We start from the raw sequence: 21,168 nt of genomic DNA, 5'->3' as shown, positions 1-21,168 counted from the left end.
AAGATTGATTGTTCATAACCTAATTTAATAACAAATAAATTAAACGAAGTAATTAAATTATCAATTATAAATAAAATTAGATTTATTGATTTGGAAAAAACCTAGGGCAAAGAGTCTACCACTAGTCACGTAAATAGGGCTTCCAATTGAAATCAATTATGTTATGGTTCGAACGAGATAATGCTTTGCAACTACAAGTTCAAAGCATTTAACAAGAAAATCATCACGTTCAATGTACGAGCACGAACCATCTCAAGTAGTACGAATCGTTCACTCTAAGTTAGGGTAGTGACACGACTCGTTCCTTGTAGTATGGTTCATCTCATACCTTGAATGTGAAAGAATAAAAAACTCTTATATGGAAAACATTCAACAATTACAAAAAGCCGAATACTTGAAGAAATAATGGAAAAAATATATATAACTTCTAAAACACCATACAATTATTCAAACCTTTACATAATTGAAAATCAAAAAAAAAAAAAACTAATTACATGGCTAGGGTTTCATCAAAATCCTAGAAAAGAAGACTAGCCACTCATGGAGAAGTGGGAAAAGGAAGAAGATGAGGAAGAAGACCCTATGGAAGTGTCCTTCAAGCTTTTTGGAGAAAATAACCCCTTCAAACCCTAGCCTCTCTTCCTTGCAAAAATAATTTCAAAACCTTAATCCAGCCTTTTTCTTTCCTAGTTATACTTCTGCTGCGTTTCAAACAGGTTTAAAACATCGGGCCCGTTTTTCAAAAAAAAGTCAACGCACGTGCGAGAAAGTCAACACACGTGTGAGAAAGTCAATGCACGTGCGGGAATCTATTTTCTCTCCAAAAACTGTCTTTTTGCCCATTTTATGCTCCGACTATGTACAACCTGATTGACATTAAACACACATAAAATATACAGTTTGACAAGCAAGTAAAGTTAAGAGATCTTAATTAACGACCTCAATGTTGTATAATTCAGCCTTAAGCAAAGGCCTATAAAGCAACTAACCGTTAAAGATTTAATACCATATTAATTAAAACATTACAAAAAATTTTAAACCCAGCACACCCATAATTTCATAAGTTCAAAGTTTTTAAAACTAAACTGTTAGTAGTATATCAAACTAAAAAAATAGTTTAACCTTCAAATTTCTTCAAACATTTTTTCTTGAATCATCTTCAGCAAAATAATGGCCACTTAAACATCTTACAAATCATGTAGCCAACAATAAAAGGGTATATATATTTTTCATATATTATATAAATTAATTAATTAATTTAATTAAATATGTAATGGGTCAGGCCGAGCCAGGCCAAAAGTATAATTTTCAAACCTAACCCATTAATTAATTGAGCTGAAAATATCAACCCAACCCAACCTTATAGGCTAAAACAATATTCCTAAGCCCAAAAATAATAGGATAGGACTGGACTGGGCAGATTGGGCAGGCTTGCAGCACAATGTCCACCTCTATTATAATCTCCTTAATTGTTACTGTTTGTTAAAATATTACATTAAAGTGCTACATTTAGAAAAAAAAGTATACTAATAAATTTTTTTAGAGTATTACATTTGGAAAAAGCACACTAAGGAGTTTTTGTTTTGTTTGTTAGTGTCACAACCCAAACTTGCCCCTATAAGTTCAGCGTCATAATCGGCCAATAATCCTTGGATTACCAAAAGCCTCTTAACAGAATAATATTTAATTAGGGGCTGCGGAAACAAATATACAAAATATACATAGTCCATTGAGCTGTACAGATATACATGGGACACATAAACTTAAATTTATGAGCATATATATGACGCCATAAAGGTACAGTACTTATACGTCATGCTATGTACATATAAACAGAAATTTGTTCATAAATCAAAAGAAACGAAGTCTTAAATATTCACAAAACATGGCCACTAGACTTAGCTTAATCCGGAACCTCCTCAGGAGGCGCAAAAGGTAGCTGACAACACAAAACTTTTCAAGCATCATCTTAGGCCTAGTCACGCACCTGGTCACCTACATATATAATATAAATAGTGAAAGAGAGCCCGGTGCATAATAACAGAGTAAAGGGTTAAATAAATGATATCCCATAACTAATTTAGAAACTAGAGTTCATATCGAAGACATGTTCACATTCGTTTTCTTGTTCAGAGTATATACATAAATCAGAATTCATGTTTACTCTTACATGGCTTATCTGTTAGCGCTAACAGATCTCATATAGAACATCAAAGGTCATACTTGTCAGTTCCATAAGAAACCTCTGACCGGGTACGGATAACTTGTCAGTTCTATAAAGGAACCTCCGGACTGGGAACAGATAACTTGTTAGTTTCATAAAAGAACCTCCAGCCTGGTACAGATAACTAGTCAGTTCCATAAATGAACCTCCGGTCTGGGTACAAATAGCATACTTGAATCACAACATAAATGCCACAATATTTGTCAGAATTGGACAATCATTCATAGTACAAAACATAGCATTTCATAGAACAGATCTTATTCCATATACAAAAATTAATTTAACTTGAACATAACTTTACTAAATTATTACTCACAGATAACAAATGGCTCCAAGTAAACGGACAGAGTAAGCAATTCAGATATCTTATGGCACGTGACCTACATAGATACAGAACGAATACGTACTGAATTACACACCCAGAATCATTAACTTAGTTCTTTCTTGTCTTGGTATGTTTCTACTTCTTATCCTCATTATTGTGTTTTAATTTTGGCCTAGGAATGCCTAGGATGCAATGAAGATGCTAAAATGTACTTGAAAACACTTAACAAAACTTGCTGAATACAGGATCCTTACTCGAGCGCAACTTCCTTCGCTCGAGCGGACATGCAAAATGTGAGTGGTCCCTCGAGTACAACTTCTGCCGCTCAAGCAGTCTGTAAACTTTTGCAAAAGTGCTCGATGCTCGCTCAGCGTTTGCTCAAGCGTAAGACTCATACCCTCGCTCGAGCGCAACTTCTGTCGCTCGAGTGGTTTGCAAAACACGCAAACTTCTAGGAGTATACATTCTACGCTCGACCCAGCTTTTTGTTGCTCGAGCAGATGTATGAAAATGAAGGTGGTCGCTCGAGCGCAGAATCTGTCGCTCGAGCGTGGAAGTAGAATTCTGAAATTTTCAAATTTGCTTCCAAACTTCAAATTCAACCCCAAAGCTGCAAATTATGATTTTTTGGGACAAAAACTTGAGAAAACTCTTGTAAACTTGAAAAACATGGTGAATTCAAAATCATTTCGCAAAACCCAAGTCCGAAAACTTGCCAATCATGCAAAACAAAACCTAATTCCTTGATAACATAACATGACCATGACATGCCTGGTATGAATAAGATTCCAAGTCTCCAATTTATGATCAAATAAGATGTTCTACTCAAAAACATGGTGAGTTCTTAAACTAAAACTAAGATATGAACATGCATGGTGTAAATTCTTAGACAACATGCTCTAAATGTAATATAATGCACATGCATGTATATATACTCTACTCTTCTACTTCATTAAGCTTAATTCTTGCCTCAATTCACTTAATTCTTTTGAATACATGTGTTAAGTATCTTAAGTACACAACTAAAAGCTTGATTTCTTACCTTAGGTTCTCAATTCCTTGAATCGTAGTGAGTTCTTGCTCAATTCTTCAATTCTCCTTAATTCTCTAACAAATTCAAATTCCTTTGTTTGAAGACTTCTCTCCAGCCTCTCTCTCTCTCTCTCTCTCTCTCTCTCTCTCTCTCTCTACACGTTTTGTGTATGTATGGGCTCAAGAATGTGTTGAAATGAAGGAAAAGAATGAGTGGAGGTATAAAAGGTGCCTTATATAGACTTGGATTAAGTAATTCATTAATTAGGTTTAATTGGGCATTAATTTTTCTAATTTAATCATTCCGAATCGAATTTTAATTAAACCTACCATAATGTTCTAAAAATTCCAACGAACACATAAATCAAGTTAATTTTATGGATGTCGATAAGGCCTTCAATTCGTAGAACGAAACAGAAACATGAACAAATCTTTCTACATTAAACAGATATAAACACAAATAAAGTAACATATAATGCAAAATTTCACTTTACTTACTTATTAGACATAAATTAAGCATGGATTAACGTTAATCATGGGTTGGGATTGTTACAGTTAGAGTGTTACATTTAAAAAAAGTATAGTAAAGAGTTTTTTAGCAGACCGTCTAAAGGTACTCAATGTCACATTATACTTGCCACATTGGAGTATTGTTACATTTCGAAAAACTACACTAACAAGTTTTTTGGAGTGTTACATTTAGGAAAAGTATGCTAACGAGTTTTTTTTTTTCAATGTTATATCATTCCCATTATATTAGAGTGTTATATTTGAGAAAGGGTAAAAAAAAAAGTGTTGATATGATATAAAATAAATTTAAAAAGATATCATGAAATAACTTTTGAAAATAATAGGACTTATGTGATTATAAGAAGAAAAAAAAAAGAAAAAGAAAAAAACTAATAAGTATGCTAGATTCTGAGAAAAAGAGTATTTAAAATTGTATTTTAAAAAATAATATGTGATTTTGATTCAATTTTTATTTCGCAAAATCTATGCTTAAAATTATCTGAGTCACATATTAATTTTGAGAATAAAATTTTGAATATCTTTTTTGAAAATTCAAATTTAGTGTAAAACATTTGATAATTCTACACACACCAACATGATGGGATTATGACCCTCCGTTAAAAGGAATTTTACTTTGATTGTTGTATTTATATTTTAGGGTAAATTACACTAACATCTCTTAAGATTTAGATTTAATACAGATTTTTTTTTTTTTTTTTACGTTTGGAAAATGACACTGACCCCTTTATTAATGTATTTATTTTGGGTACTTTTATTTACAAACCACTAATACTCTCAATACATTCTATTAATAGATTATATTTATATTCCAATAATATCCTCCAATGAAATATCATTAAGGACAAGATGAATTGCATTTTATTTATTCAAATGTTTCATATATTAAAAACACAAAATGCTCTTCACACACCATCATTCCTATAGGGTTTAGAGTTTTAACATATAAATATTATATTTTTTCATTATCTTCACTATTAATATACACTCACGATATTATTCATTGTCAATTAACTCATTTCATTTTCTTCTCTATTATATTTATTTTTCAAACTCAAAATATTATTGCCTTTGAAGATATAAGATTTAAGAACATTGAAATCAACTACTTTTGAAGATTCGCACACTATCAGATGGTTGGTTTCGATATAAATATTGAAAACGTTTATTTGAATATTGAAAATGTTAGTTTATGATTTAGTTTTTTGATTTTTGATTTATCTTGTTTGTATGTTGGGAAGATGAGTTTGTTTGCCATGTTTGGATAACTAGAGTTGAACTTTTACACAATATTCGATTTTTTATATTTAAACAAAACAATTTTTACTACAACAAAAGTAACCTACGGTGACAAAAACTAGTGAAGAAAATAAAATTCATCACTAAATAAAAATAATTCGTGAGGAATTTATAAATTTTGTCACATATAATAAAAAAATAAAAATGATAGGTGACAAAATTTATTTTCGTCAATAAATACTTCATTTTAAGTGAGGAAAAGTTAAGTTCCGTCACCAAAAAAATTTTCGCTAATTTTTTTGGGTGGCGCCAAAATTTTGAGACTTTTGGTGAGAAAAAAATTTGTCACTAATTATAAAATTATTTGTGAGGAATATATTTTCGTCACCAAAACGTTTTAATATTTTTGATATCTTTTGGTGAGGAAATAATATTGTCACCAATTTTGGTGGGAAATTTTTGATATATTAAGCGGCAATAAAAAAAATAGGGTATTAATTTTTTTTACCCTTTTTCTATTTATCATCTCTCTCTCTCTCTCTCTCTCTCTCTCTCTCTCAAAATAGGGTATTAATTTGTCCTACCTCTTGCTCCTCCACCACGCCGATCGCCATTATCGTCGCCTCTATTAGCCTTGCCGATCGTCGCCACCATTAGTAGCCTTACCGGTAACTGCCACATCTTCTTCGCTCGGTGATTTGGTATGTGATTTCTCTTTGCTCTTTTTCTGGTGTTTCTTTCTCTTATTCTCTGTTTTGGTATGGTGACAAAAATTAGTGAAGAAAACAAATTTCGTTACTAAATAAAAATAATCCACGAGGAATTATAAATTTTGTCACGTATAATAAAAAAATAAAAATAATAGGTGACGAAATTTATTTCCGTCAATAAATACTTACTTTTAGGTGCGAAAAAAATTAAGTTTCGTCACCTAAATTTTTTCCACTAATTTTTTTTATGGTGCCAAAATTTTGAAACTTTTTGTGAGAAAAAAAATCGTCACAAATTATAAAATTACTAGTGAGGAATATATTTTCGTCACTAATTTTTTTTTTTTTGAGAAACTTGATTTTAAATGTTTTAAAATTTTTTAATGAGAAAATTATTTTATCAAAGTTTGATATATTGAGCGGTAATGAAAAATAGACTACACATTTTTTCCCTTTTTTTTTCTTTTTTTTTTTTGGGTTGTGTTGATCAGTTTTCTCTCATCTATCTATCTCTCTCTCTCTCTCTCTCTCTCTCTCTCTATCAAAACAAAACACAAGTTGGGTCTCTTCGTTTATCACTCCTTGTCCTGCTTCAGCGTGTTCTCCTCTAGCACCGCCGCCGACGTCGCCTGTTCTCCTCCTTCAGTGTTGTTGCCAACGTTGCATCTCCAAGCCGTCCGCCTTTCTCCTTCAGTGTCGCACGTTCTTTTCCATTAGCTCTTCTTATTATTCAATTTCTCTAATTGTTTATTTTCAGGTATGAGTCCTCTCTGTGTCTCTCTTACTCAATTTCTCTATTTTTTTAATCTTTATTTTCCCTAATTTGCAAAATTAATATTTTCCTTAATTTTTGAAACTAATGAAACCCGCAGTGTAAACATAATTTAGAATTACCGATTAGAAAGCTCCTTAATTTGTCCCGTCTAGTTTCTCCCGAAAAATAACTTTTTACTACCACATAATTTGCGACCACCATATTAGCAGTAGCAAATAGTTAATTTAGACCATCTCCAACGCTGAACCTAAATTGATATCAGATTTAAATTTTGATGAAAAATGTACTTTTCCATGCTCCAACCGTTGCATTAGATGAATATCAAAATGAGAAATCAGCAAAAAAAGTATCAAACTGAAAACAAGTTCTGCATTTTACCAAATCACTGTTACTGACCGTTGAAGGAGATACATCGGTTGCCCGGCCGGTTGCCCGGCCGGTTGACCAACCGGTCAACCGGTTCATGAGATTAGGCGACGGGTTTGGACTGTGAGTGGTTTGAACTGGCTGAACTGGGTTTGAACTGGTCCGTGGCCTGGGGAACCGGTCAACCGGCCGGTTGACCGGCTGGTTGACCATCCGGTCGCCCGGTCTACGCATCCTACAGGTTTGGTTTGAACAGGTTTGGTTTGACAGGTTTGGTTTTAACAGGTACAATTGTGGACTTGGAATAATTTGAAATAATTTGAAGGGTGATATAAATTTTAATTTCATTGAAAATATAATTCAAATTGTTATCTTTTATATAAATATTTTAAAATTAGTGGTTTCAGTAAATTTACCGTTGAATGGACAGAGTCTTTTGATAATTTGCCGCTCATATACATCTTTTAAAAAGTAGTCGTTTTAATAAATTTACCGTTGCATCAACAGAGTTTTTTTAAAATTTACCGTTGATAATGTGTGCTATAAAATATATCAGTTTTGTATATCAAGATGACAGAATCTTTTATTTTGAGAAGAGCATTATATTGTATGTTGTGAATTTTGTTTCTTCTGTGATTTTTCTCCATTGAAACTTTAATTTATATTGTATATCATTCTAATATTTTTTACTATTTTACATATTGTATGTACTGTATTTTTTTTAAGTGATGGAAGATTTCCAAATGTTTGAAGAATCACAAATGTTTCAGCACAACACTGATATTAATTTTATGTCGGAAACTTCGCGAGAACAGAACACGCAGAGCAGTGATAATCATTTCATTTCAGAAACTTCTCGTGTTTCTCGTGGTAAAGCATTTACAATTATAGAAGATGAAACTTTATGTAGATCTTGGTTAGCAGTCTCTCAAGATCCCATTACTGGTAATAGTCAGACTATGGTTATATTTTGGAAACGAGTACTTGTTAATTTTAATTCACAATTGAGTGGTGAATCAAATCGAAACCGTATTTCTTTGTCTCACCGTTGGTCTGCCATGCAAAAGGCAATTAATAAATTCTGTGGTTTTCTTGAACAAATTCAACTGAGGCAACAAAGTGGAACAACTGAGGCAGACATGGTAACATTTATTTGTGTTATTAAATATCAAATTTCTTCTGTAAACATGTATTTGTTATTAAAATTGTTGTAATTTTTTCTTGTAGGTCGCTGAAGCAAAGCGGATGTATCATGTAATACAGAAAAAACACTTCACATTTGATACATGTTGGGATATTTTGCGCCGAAGTTGTAAGTGGGATGAATTTCGAACACAATCCAAAAAGAGTACGCAACATGCTTATCCATGTTCTAATCCACCAACTGGAGAATCTGATGCATTTCAATCAAACCAGAATAATGTTCTGCACGAAGAACCATCTAATCCATCAACACGACCAATTGGTACTAAAGCAGCGAAAGAGAAGTTGAAGAATCAAACAACCCGCGATAGTAGATTTGATGAAATGGCTGCCAACCAATCCAAAATGGTTGAAGTGTTATCAACTATTTATGCTAGAACTATTGAGCGAGATGAACAAAAGGCGATCGACCGTAACCAGAAAGCTGCAGACCGTCGAAGAAGGGCCGAAGATAGGGAGGAACAACTAAAACTCCTATCTATGATGAATGAAAGAGAACAACGAAATGAAGATCATAAAATAATGTCAATGGACATGACAAATTTAAATCCAATGCAAAGGGCGTACTACGAAGATCTTCAACGACAGATTTTATTTCGAACAACTAATAGGTTACCTTGAAAGGTTCTGTATTTATTGGTTTCATCTATTGGTGTCATCTATTGGAAAAGGAAAAGGAAAAACTGTGTACAATTATATGAAATGTCTCACTTGCGTTTTCTATATATGTAAAATGAGAAATTAATTAATTTGTGCTCAGTTTTTGTTTGTTGAGATGGTTGCGATCTATTCTCTACTGCTTCTTTGGATACCATATTGATTGGTAAAAAAAAAACACACCAATTGCTAAGTACTTATCATGAATCTAATTCTTCTTCATGAATATGTCAGGTAAGGGGCTCATATATTTTTTTTGCTTCTTCATGGGTGTTGTTCTTCTGTTACGCAATCAAGTCCAATGGGCTATATCTTCATATTGTTATAGATGATTATAATTCCAAGGTTTTATAATTTCACCCTTCATTCAATCTGCGTCTTATCTTCATCTCAATGAATCTCCTCTGTTTGATTTCTCAAATAAGAATATGTTGTACATGTACATACAGTATTACAGATAACTACTTACATATAAATACATCCTTTTTTCTTTTCTTTGGTTACCATTACACCTTTCAAAAACTTTCATACAAATTTAAGTAATCAGAAACATTAATAACATATTACAGATTATGGTATGAGTGAAGGTCGAAAAGATGGTGCTAAAGTAATACCCAAGCAAGTTCATTTTATATCACATAATATTACAAAATCAGTACATTCATAAAAGAAATTTACCTAACAAAAGGTTGTGAAAATAATACAAGACAAAACAATGGATTAACATTGTGGCACACCGATCAGCAGTCATTATCTGGTTGTGGTGGAGGAGGGAAGTAGTGATGGTATATGTCATTTACACGATGCTCAATTCTATCAATGCGATTGTTTGCCATGTCATGACGTCTTCCAATGTCCAAACGAAACTCACCAAATTGTTCAATTAATGAGTTCTGTGCAGTGGCATATGTCTCAAACTGAGTACCCAACGAATTGACCTGATTAGCCATTTGATGTTCCCATTCAACGCGTTGATTATAACGTTGTTCTTCTATGGCCAAAAAATCAGTCCAATATTGAGGTGGTTCAGTTGATGGCATCACATTGACAGGAGGATCTTGTCGAGCATCATCTGGTGGGACTTCATCCTCTGAATCTTCTGCAGCATTATCATTTCCCATTAAATTGGCGGCTGCACCAGCACGATTCACAGTATATAGCGTAATGGGTGAACGGATTTTGATCTCCATTTCATTTGCAAGATGAATCTTAAAATATTTGAAAATTTTTGTCAAGAGCGCCCCAAACAGTAATGACCGGCCCATTTCTTGATTTGCCAGCACCATTTCTTTCATAATTATGTAAGCCACATCTAACTTCTGCCCAACCTCAAAACAGTATAACAAATAGGCATTAAAATATGGGACCGCATCATGATGTCCTTTTTTCGGAGTGACATTTTCTACAATCCACCGGTGGAGGATGCGAAGATAAGATTTTAAATGTCTTGCTTGTAGACTAGTTCCAGTAAATCTGTTCTGACATATAGTAGTATATACATCAGAACCATTACCGACAATATTAACTAACTCAGCCTCAGTCTGAAAATAGGTATTTTCTTCACCTACCTCAACTCCAATAATGCGTGCCAAAGTAGGAACATCAAACTGTACACCCTTTCCTTTCACATATGAGATAAGAGTAAAATTTCCATCTTCTTCGTGAGTAACTCTTAGGTGAACATAAAAAAGGGATACTAGCCGTGGATATACCTTTTGGGGTAAATTAATTAAATTTAGCCATCCCATTGATTCAAGTTTACTAACTAGTAGTGCATCATATTGAGGTGGCAGATTGACCCTCCTCCCTGTTACAATAGGTCGGCTTGAGAAATTTTGAAAGGCTAGTTCATGACTTTCACTGAGAAATTCATCTGTAGGATATGACTGATTTTGAGGCTGCTGTTGTTCGCGTCGGTGAGGGTTAGAACTTTCACCAGCTTCTGTTCTCACTCTTTTAGTTCTAGGCATGATGTAAATATCTGTTGAATTTTAATAAAAATGTGCTGTAATGAAGTAATTAACATAAACACTGTCTTTTAAAATGCTCACTGTAAACATGAACTTAGAATTAAAATGTAGACATATATTTTTAATGAAGCATGGCCACTGAAAATTTAAGAACATAGTAATGTACTATAAAAGCATGCAGACTCTCTATTCAGTACATATCAAATGAATGTAACATCAAGTACAAATCAAAATATTGTTCTGTAGTGCAGGTTTTAATAAACTATTTTCATTTTAAAAACATTAAAGTAACATGAAGAAAAAATCAAAATGTTGATCTGTAGTTGAGGTTTTAATAAACTAATGTCATTTAAAAAACATTAAACTCAACTCTTGTTCTGTGGTTGAGGTTGAAATGAACTACATTAATTTTGAAGACATGAAAATCAAAATGTTGATCTGTAGTTGAGGTTTTAATAAACTAATGTCATTTAAAAAACATTAAACTCAACTCTTGTTCTGTTCTGTGGTTGAGGTTGAAATGAACTACATTAATTTTGAAGACATGAAAAGCAAAATGTTGATCTGTAGTTGAGTTTTTAATAAACTAATGTCATTTAAAAAACATTAAACTCAACTCTTGTTCTGTGGTTAATTTTCAAGACATGAAAGTAAAAAACATTCATTTTCAAACATGAAAGGTTTTAATAAATTACATCTATTTTGAAAACAAGAAAGTAACATGAAGTGAAACTTAAACAACATAAATTTAGAAAACATGAAAGTAACATATACTGAAATTATGTTCCTGTCTTCTGTAAACCAGTTGAAGAAACCAGTTGAAGAATTGAGTGGCATGCACACTGGAACCAAAAAAAAAAAAAAAAAATTGCAAGGGCCGGTTGACCAACCGGTTGCCCAACCGGTTGCCCGGTGACTCACCTTGGTCAATAATGCTGCCTGTTTGTTCTGTGGTTGATGATCTGCCTGTTTGTTCTGTGGTTGATGATCTGCCTTGTTTTCAAGAATTGAGTGGCATGCACACTGAAACCAGTTGAAGAATTGAGTGGCATGCAAAATCTTGATCTGCCTTGTTTTCAAGATCTGCCTTGTTCCTCTGTTCCTACTGATGCTGCTTTCCTGATGATGGAGATTCACACTTGAAAATGTAGAGTGTTCCTACTGATGCTGCTTTCGTGATGATGGAGATTCACACTTGAAAATGATGGTGATGGCAATGTTCAGATGATATAGAGGATGGTAGGTGGTTCAATTGATAGCTTCTGAATGGTAGGTGGTTGAATAAATGATTTTATATCATGTACTTCAATGTGTGTAGGGTCAATGTTGAATGTGGCAGAAAAGTAGGTTGAATGCATCAACATCAAACTCATTTACGGATGGCACAAATAATTGATGCCACAAATAATGCAGGACAAATTTATGGAATGGCACAAATTATTGATGCCACAAATAATGTATGGCATAAATACATTGAATAATGCACACATAATGTATGCATTGAATAATGAAAATGCATTGAATTGAAAATAAATATACATACAAATACATTATTGAAGATAAATACATTATTGAAAATAAATACACAAATACATACAAATACATTATTGAAAATAAATATACATACAAATACATTGCATATACATACTGAAATGCACACATAATGTACAATTATAAATATTGAAGATAAATCCTTACAAAAAAAATTATTAGAATGCACCCTTACTTAATTGAATGCTTCATTTGATGAAAAAATTGAATGCTCCAATCCTCACTTCTTAAAAATGCCAAACCCTTAATCATCAACTATTTTTAAAAATTCCAAACCTATTCCCAAAAGTTTGAGAATCACGAATTTGGTAAGAAGCTTTTTTTTTGCCTTGATTTGATGAAACAAATGTAAAAGTTTGATGTAGATTGGAGGTGATTTTTACTAAATTTGTCATCAAATTTTAATTTGATAAAAGATTGAAGATTCTTAGGAAATGTGTGATTCACTGTTTAAGGATGGAAGGGAATCAATGAGTAAATGGTAGCAATATAAATACAAAACACGAGACAGATATGTCTCATATGAAATGTGATGTACATGATATGAGATCCACATATAATACTCATTTCATGTAAAACTTGAATGCTTCATATTTTATATTTCATATTTGTGTTCCTACAGTTGTTGGGGAATCAATAGTGAACCAAACTTGCAACTCCAAAACAGAATTATAGAACTCGAAAACTTAGCAGTCATACTGAAATAAATTATTTTGATGATTGTTATAAATTGAACAGAGAACAATTATGAATATTGAAGATTGGATGACCACAATAGCACATCTAATCACATAACTTCTGCGTTACTTGGTTAATATAGTACATCATAATGAAGATTACAAACAAGACAACCTTCTATTTCTTTACTAAACAAAATTACAAAATATATCTGTGGTGAATCTAGTTTTCACCGCGAAGATGCCACATATGTTCTATTAAATCATTACGGAGGGCATGATATGCATTTTTAACCCTAATACCTAAATGACGAGACAAAAATGATTCAAAGTCATTGGTAGGAAAATGATTCAAAGTCATTTTTTAAAAATTTTTTGAATCATTTAGGAAAATTTTTTAATGACCATTCAAAGTCATTGGTAGGAAAATTTTTTAAGTCATTGGTCGGTTCATTAATGACCATTTTCCTAAAATTTTTAAAGTGACCATTTTTAAATTTTCCTAAAATTCTTGTGTAGTTATTCCTAAAATTTTCCTAAATGACCATTTTCCTAAATGGTCATTGGTAGGATGGTCATTTTTAAAAAAAAAAAATTTTTAACAAAAATGACCATTTCCTATATGCATATCATTTTTAAAAATTTTAGGAAAATTTCCTAAATGGTCATTTTTGTTAAAAATTTTTTTTTTTAAAAAACCTTTCTGAACCAACAACTGAACTGTTTGAACTGACCAAGTGAACTGACGGATGTGAACCGGGAGGGGGCGACCGGTTGGTTGACCGGCCGGTCAACCGGCCGGTCGACCGGTCATCTGTAATTTTTTTTTTCTTTTTTGATTTCCCTCCGTTTCTGTTCCTAATTATTTTGCTATTTCTTTTTCCCTCCATTGGTTTACCAAAATCTCATATAAACACATTATTATTTATATGCCAGACAAGGATCATATCTTACACAACTACACAAGAATCATATCTTAAACAAAAACAGAGGGTAATGGATACTTTGAAATCCATAATATTTACTTCATTTTCATCCTCTTCTTCTTCCTCCTCCTCTGATGAGGAGTCTGATGATGAATATATGATTACACTTTTAGCAGCTTATGAGCAGAATACCAGTAGTATGGTTCAGATTCTTAAGTCAAGTGATAGTTCAAAGAAAATCGGGGGTTCTATTGTAGGTCACAAGTATATACGCAGAGATAGAAGGCAAGGTCATGACAGATTGTTTGCAGATTATTTTGCTGTAAATCCAGTGTATTCACCTACAATATTTCGGAGACGTTTTCGAATGCATCGTCCTTTGTATTTGCGAATTTTGAATGCAATCGAAGCACAGAATCCATATTTTATTCAAAAACAAGATGCAGCTCGTGTACTTGGATTATCTGCCCTACAAAAAATGACTTCAGCGATGAGAATATTATCATACGGTGTTGCAGCAGATGCAGTTGATGATTACATACGTATTGGGGAAAGCACTGTCATTCAAAGTTTGCAACAATTTTGTTACTCAATCATTGAAATCTTTGGAGTAGAATATCTGAGATCTCCGACACCAACTGACATTGCTAGGTTACTTGCTATTGGCGAGGTTCGGGGGTTTCCGGGTATGTTGGGAAGTTTAGATTGCATGCATTGGGAGTGGAAAAATTGTCCAAAAGCATGGCAAGGTCAATACGTAGGCCATCAAAAAAAGCCAACCATCATTCTTGAAGCAGTAGCTTCTTATGACTTATGGATTTGGCATGCATTTTTTGGAATGCCTGGGTCACACAATGACTTGAATGTATTAGACCGGTCACTTTTGTTTTCTGATCTTGCCCAAGGTAAGGCTCCCTCTGTCCACTATACTGTTAATGGACATAGTTACGATATGGGTTATTACCTTGCTGATGGTATATACCCGCAATGGGCAACACTGGTTCAAACAATTTCTTCTCCCCAAGGAGCAAAGAGACAACATTTTGCAATGATGCAAGAGTCTGCTAGGAAAGATGTCGAGCGGGCATTCGGAGTCCTCCAATCTCGATTCGCAATTATAGGTGGTGCTGTACGTTTTTGGGATCCAAAAATGCTTGCCAACATAATGAAGACTTGCATTATATTACACAATATGATTGTTGAAGATGAGAGGGAGGAGCACCTTGATTTTGATTATGAAATGTCATCTACCAACACACCAGTGCAACTTTCCTCTACTCCTACCAATGACTTTGAATCATTTTTGTCTCGTCATTTAGGTATTAGGGATAAAAATGCATATCATGCCCTCCGTAATGATTTAATAGAACATATGTGGCATCTTCGCGGTGAAAACTAGATTCACCACAGATATATTTTGTAATTTTGTTTAGTAAAGAAATAGAAGGTTGTCTTGTTTGTAATCTTCATTATGATGTACTATATTAACCAAGTAACGCAGAAGTTATGTGATTAGATGTGCTATTGTGGTCATCCAATCTTCAATATTCATAATTGTTCTCTGTTCAATTTATAACAATCATCAAAATAATTTATTTCAGTATGACCGCTAAGTTTTCGAGTTCTATAATTCTGTTTTGGAGTTGCAAGTTTGGTTCACTATTGATTCCCCAACAACTGTAGGAACACAAATATGAAATATAAAATATGAAGCATTCAAGTTTTACATGAAATGAGTATTATATGTGGATCTCATATCATGTACATCACATTTCATATGAGACATATCTGTCTCGTGTTTTGTATTTATATTCCTACCATTTACTCATTGATTCCCTTCCATCCTTAAACAGTGAATCACACATTTCCTAAGAATCTTCAATCTTTTATCAAATTAAAATTTGATGACAAATTTAGTAAAAATCACCTCCAATCTACATCAAACTTTTACATTTGTTTCATCAAATCAAGGCAAAAAAAAAGCTTCTTACCAAATTCGTGATTCTCAAACTTTTGGGAATAGGTTTGGAATTTTTAAAAATAGTTGATGATTAAGGGTTTGGCATTTTTAAGAAGTGAGGATTGGAGCATTCAATTTTTTCATCAAATGAAGCATTCAATTAAGTAAGGGTGCATTCTAATAATTTTTTTTGTAAGGATTTATCTTCAATATTTATAATTGTACATTATGTGTGCATTTCAGTATGTATATGCAATGTATTTGTATGTATATTTATTTTCAATAATGTATTTGTATGTATTTGTGTATTTATTTTCAATAATGTATTTATCTTCAATAATGTATTTGTATGTATATTTATTTTCAATTCAATGCATTTTCATTATTCAATGCATACATTATGTGTGCATTATTCAATGTATTTATGCCATACATTATTTGTGGCATCAATAATTTGTGCCATTCCATAAATTTGTCCTGCATTATTTGTGGCATCAATTATTTGTGCCATCCGTAAATGAGTTTGATGTTGATGCATTCAACCTACTTTTCTGCCACATTCAACATTGACCCTACACACATTGAAGTACATGATATAAAATCATTTATTCAACCACCTACCATTCAGAAGCTATCAATTGAACCACCTACCATCCTCTATATCATCTGAACATTGCCATCACCATCATTTTCAAGTGTGAATCTCCATCATCACGAAAGCAGCATCAGTAGGAACACTCTACATTTTCAAGTGTGAATCCCCATCATCAGGAAAGCAGCATCAGTAGGAACAGAGGAACAAGGCAGATCTTGAAAACAAGGCAGATCAAGATTTTGCATGCCACTCAATTCTTCAACTGGTTTCAGTGTGCATGCCACTCAATTCTTGAAAACAAGGCAGATCATCAACCACAGAACAAACAGGCAGATCATCAACCACAGAACAAACAGGCAGCATTATTGACCAAGGTGAGTCACCGGGCAACCGGTTGGGCAACCGGTTGGGCAACCGGTTGGTCAACCGGCCCTTGCAATTTTTTTTTTTTTTTTTTGGTTCCAGTGTGCATGCCACTCAATTCTTCAACTGGTTTCTTCAACTGGTTTACAGAAGACAGGAACATAATTTCAGTATATGTTACTTTCATGTTTTCTAAATTTATGTTGTTTAAGTTTCACTTCATGTTACTTTCTTGTTTTCAAAATAGATGTAATTTATTAAAACCTTTCATGTTTGAAAATGAATGTTTTTTACTTTCATGTCTTGAAAATTAACCACAGAACAAGAGTTGAGTTTAATGTTTTTTAAATGACATTAGTTTATTAAAAACTCAACTACAGATCAACATTTTGCTTTTCATGTCTTCAAAATTAATGTAGTTCGTTTCAACCTCAACCACAGAACAGAACAAGAGTTGAGTTTAATGTTTTTTAAATGACATTAGTTTATTAAAACCTCAACTACAGATCAACATTTTGATTTTCATGTCTTCAAAATTAATGTAGTTCATTTCAACCTCAACCACAGAACAAGAGTTGAGTTTAATGTTTTTTAAATGACATTAGTTTATTAAAACCTCAACTACAGATCAACATTTTGATTTTTTCTTCATGTTACTTTAATGTTTTTAAAATGAAAATAGTTTATTAAAACCTGCACTACAGAACAATATTTTGATTTGTACTTGATGTTACATTCATTTGATATGTACTGAATAGAGAGTCTGCATGCTTTTATAGTACATTACTATGTTCTTAAATTTTCAGTGGCCATGCTTCATTAAAAATATATGTCTACATTTTAATTCTAAGTTCATGTTTACAGTGAGCATTTTAAAAGACAGTGTTTATGTTAATTACTTCATTACAGCACATTTTTATTAAAATTCAACAGATATTTACATCATGCCTAGAACTAAAAGAGTGAGAACAGAAGCTGGTGAAAGTTCTAACCCTCACCGACGCGAACAACAGCAGCCTCAAAATCAGTCATATCCTACAGATGAATTTCTCAGTGAAAGTCATGAACTAGCCTTTCAAAATTTCTCAAGCCGACCTATTGTAACAGGGAGGAGGGTCAATCTGCCACCTCAATATGATGCACTACTAGTTAGTAAACTTGAATCAATGGGATGGCTAAATTTAATTAATTTACCCCAAAAGGTATATCCACGGCTAGTATCCCTTTTTTATGTTCACCTAAGAGTTACTCACGAAGAAGATGGAAATTTTACTCTTATCTCATATGTGAAAGGAAAGGGTGTACAGTTTGATGTTCCTACTTTGGCACGCATTATTGGTGTAACGCCCTCAAAATTAACCCATTATATATCATTGACATGCATTATTTAAAGAAGACATTTTATTAATTCATTCATCAGAGTATTACTAAATAATCGAATAAAATGCCCTACAGGCTTACATCTTTCCAAGTCAACACTTGGATACAAAAATACGAGTTCTAACTCAATACAAGAAAAGCCCTAGGCTTGAGTGTTTACATGTACTAACAAATAAAAGCAAACAACAGAAAAATAGTCTTCAGAATCCAAGTCCTTCCAAGCTAAGTCCTTGGAGGTAGCTTATCCCCTGAACCTGAAAATGATGTTCCCATAAAGGGTGAGCCACAGCCCAGTAGAAATATACTAAACCACATATAAGCAATGAATAAAGCAATAGCATTCAACAGATGGTTAACCAAGATAATCAATTACTTCATTTTACAGTCTCATGACACTATTGTCTAAGATACGTTTTACTTTCCAATTTTATCAACATGGCTCAGAACCTGGCCAAACTTACAACAGTGAATCACATATATAATATTCACATCCTTCCAATATCAACAAACAAATGAGACTCAAGCTCAAATCAAACACTTCATACTTCCAGATTGATACACATTTTAGTGCTGTATCAATAAAACACTTCTATATAAATAAGCACACATAAAAGTGATGCTAATGGAGTCCATCCCCTATCTCCTCCCAAACAAAATCCGGTTTAGAGGTCCATCCCCTATCTTCCCCTAAACCGTGGAGTACATCCCCTATCTCCTCCCACACACAAAACAATGTATGCAAATGCAATGCTCAATCAATACACGTATTTTCTGTATCAATGCCAAAGTCAAAATTTATGACTTAACCAATGTGATTAGTTTCAGTTAATCCTAATCCACATGCAATGTCTACAACAATCACGACTATCCTCCACCGATAGCCCAAAACAGTTATTTCTAAACTGAAAATAACTATGTCCTCAATTCAATAGACAAATTATCCAATTATGCCATTTAATCAATGAATTCCCCATTTCCATGAATTTAACCATCTTTTCCCAATTCCATGAATTACTTATACAAATCAATTCAATAATTCAACTAGGGTTTTTCCCAAAATTTACCAAAGTATAGCCAACATATTAAAATACCAAAACTTAGAACATAACCTATAAATTGGAGTAGGAAATCCCTACCTCAGAGAAAACAACCCAAATGGTGAAGACAGAAATGAGTGCCCAAAGACCAAAATGCTCCAAATTGCCAAATGTTCAGATTAAATGAAAGCTCTCGACTCCCTCTATCTTTTTAATAAAGCAACTAGGGTTGAAACACTCTCTAAACAGATCAAACCTAAGAGAGAAGGTGAGTAGGGAGAGAGAGAGGTCGAACCTAGGGTTTGGAATCAAAAGAATATGAAAAAGACTGATCAAATCCCGCTGCTGTGTATTTAAACTGGACAGGCTCGCTCGAGCGAAGACTTGGTCGCTCGAGCGACCAGACACAGAGAATCTACGCTCGAGCCAAGGAAGCCTTGCTCGAGCCAACACCCAAAAGCTCGCTAGAGCGAAAGAAAGCTCGATCGAGCGAAGAACTCAAACCCTCAGGTCTGAAACCAGACTCACGCTCGAGCGAAGGAACTATTGCTCGAGCGAAGAACAAACTAACTCGCTCGAGCGAAGAAAAGCTCGCTCGAGCCAAGAATGCAAAGCTACAGGTCCAACCCAGACGCAAACTCTCGCTCGAGCGACCAAACCCCGGCTCAAGCGAAGAACCAATACGACATCTCGCTCGAGCGACCAACTCCTCGCTCGAGCGAAACACCAAAAACCTGGACAGCAACACTTGGTTTCTAAACCCAACCAACCTGAAACAAACCTGCCCAACACATCCTATAATTCCAAAAGAGAAAATAAAGGACAACAACAACAACAATACAATGACAGAATCTACGGAACCTAAGTCCGGATACAATAATCAAATGGGAAAGACCGGGGTCGCTATAATTGGAGTTGAGGTAGGTGAAGAAAATACCTATTTTCAGACTGAGGCTGAGTTAGTTAATATTGTCGGTAATGGTTCTGATGTATATACTACTATATGTCAGAACAGATTTACTGGAACTAGTCTACAAGCAAGACATTTAAAATCTTATCTTCGCATCCTCCACCGGTGGATTGTAGAAAATGTCACTCCGAAAAAAGGACATCATGATGCGGTCCCATATTTTAATGCCTATTTGTTATACTGTTTTGAGGTTGGGCAGAAGTTAGATGTGGCTTACATAATTATGAAAGAAATGGTGCTGGCAAATCAAGAAATGGGCCGGTCATTACTGTTTGGGGCGCTCTTGACAAAAATTTTCAAATATTTTAAGATTCATCTTGCAAATGAAATGGAGATCAAAATCCGTTCACCCATTACGCCATATACTGTGAATCGTGCTGGTGCAGCCGCCAATTTAATGGGAAATGATAATGCTGCAGAAGATTCAGAGGATGAAGTCCCACCAGATGATGCTCGACAAGATCCTCCTGTCAATGTGATGCCATCAACTGAACCACCTCAATATTGGACTGATTTTTTGGCCATAGAAGAACAACGTTATAATCAACGCGTTGAATGGGAACATCAAATGGCTAATCAGGTCAATTCGTTGGGTACTCAGTTTGAGACATTTGCCACTGCACAGAACTCATTAATTGAACAATTTGGTGAGTTTCGTTTGGACATTGGAAGACGTCATG

This window comes from Camellia sinensis, chromosome 1 (genome assembly GCF_055761805.1).
Source record: "Camellia sinensis isolate YWXY chromosome 1, ASM5576180v1, whole genome shotgun sequence".
Taxonomy (NCBI): Eukaryota; Viridiplantae; Streptophyta; class Magnoliopsida; order Ericales; family Theaceae; genus Camellia; species Camellia sinensis.
This window is presented reverse-complemented; position numbering follows the sequence as displayed.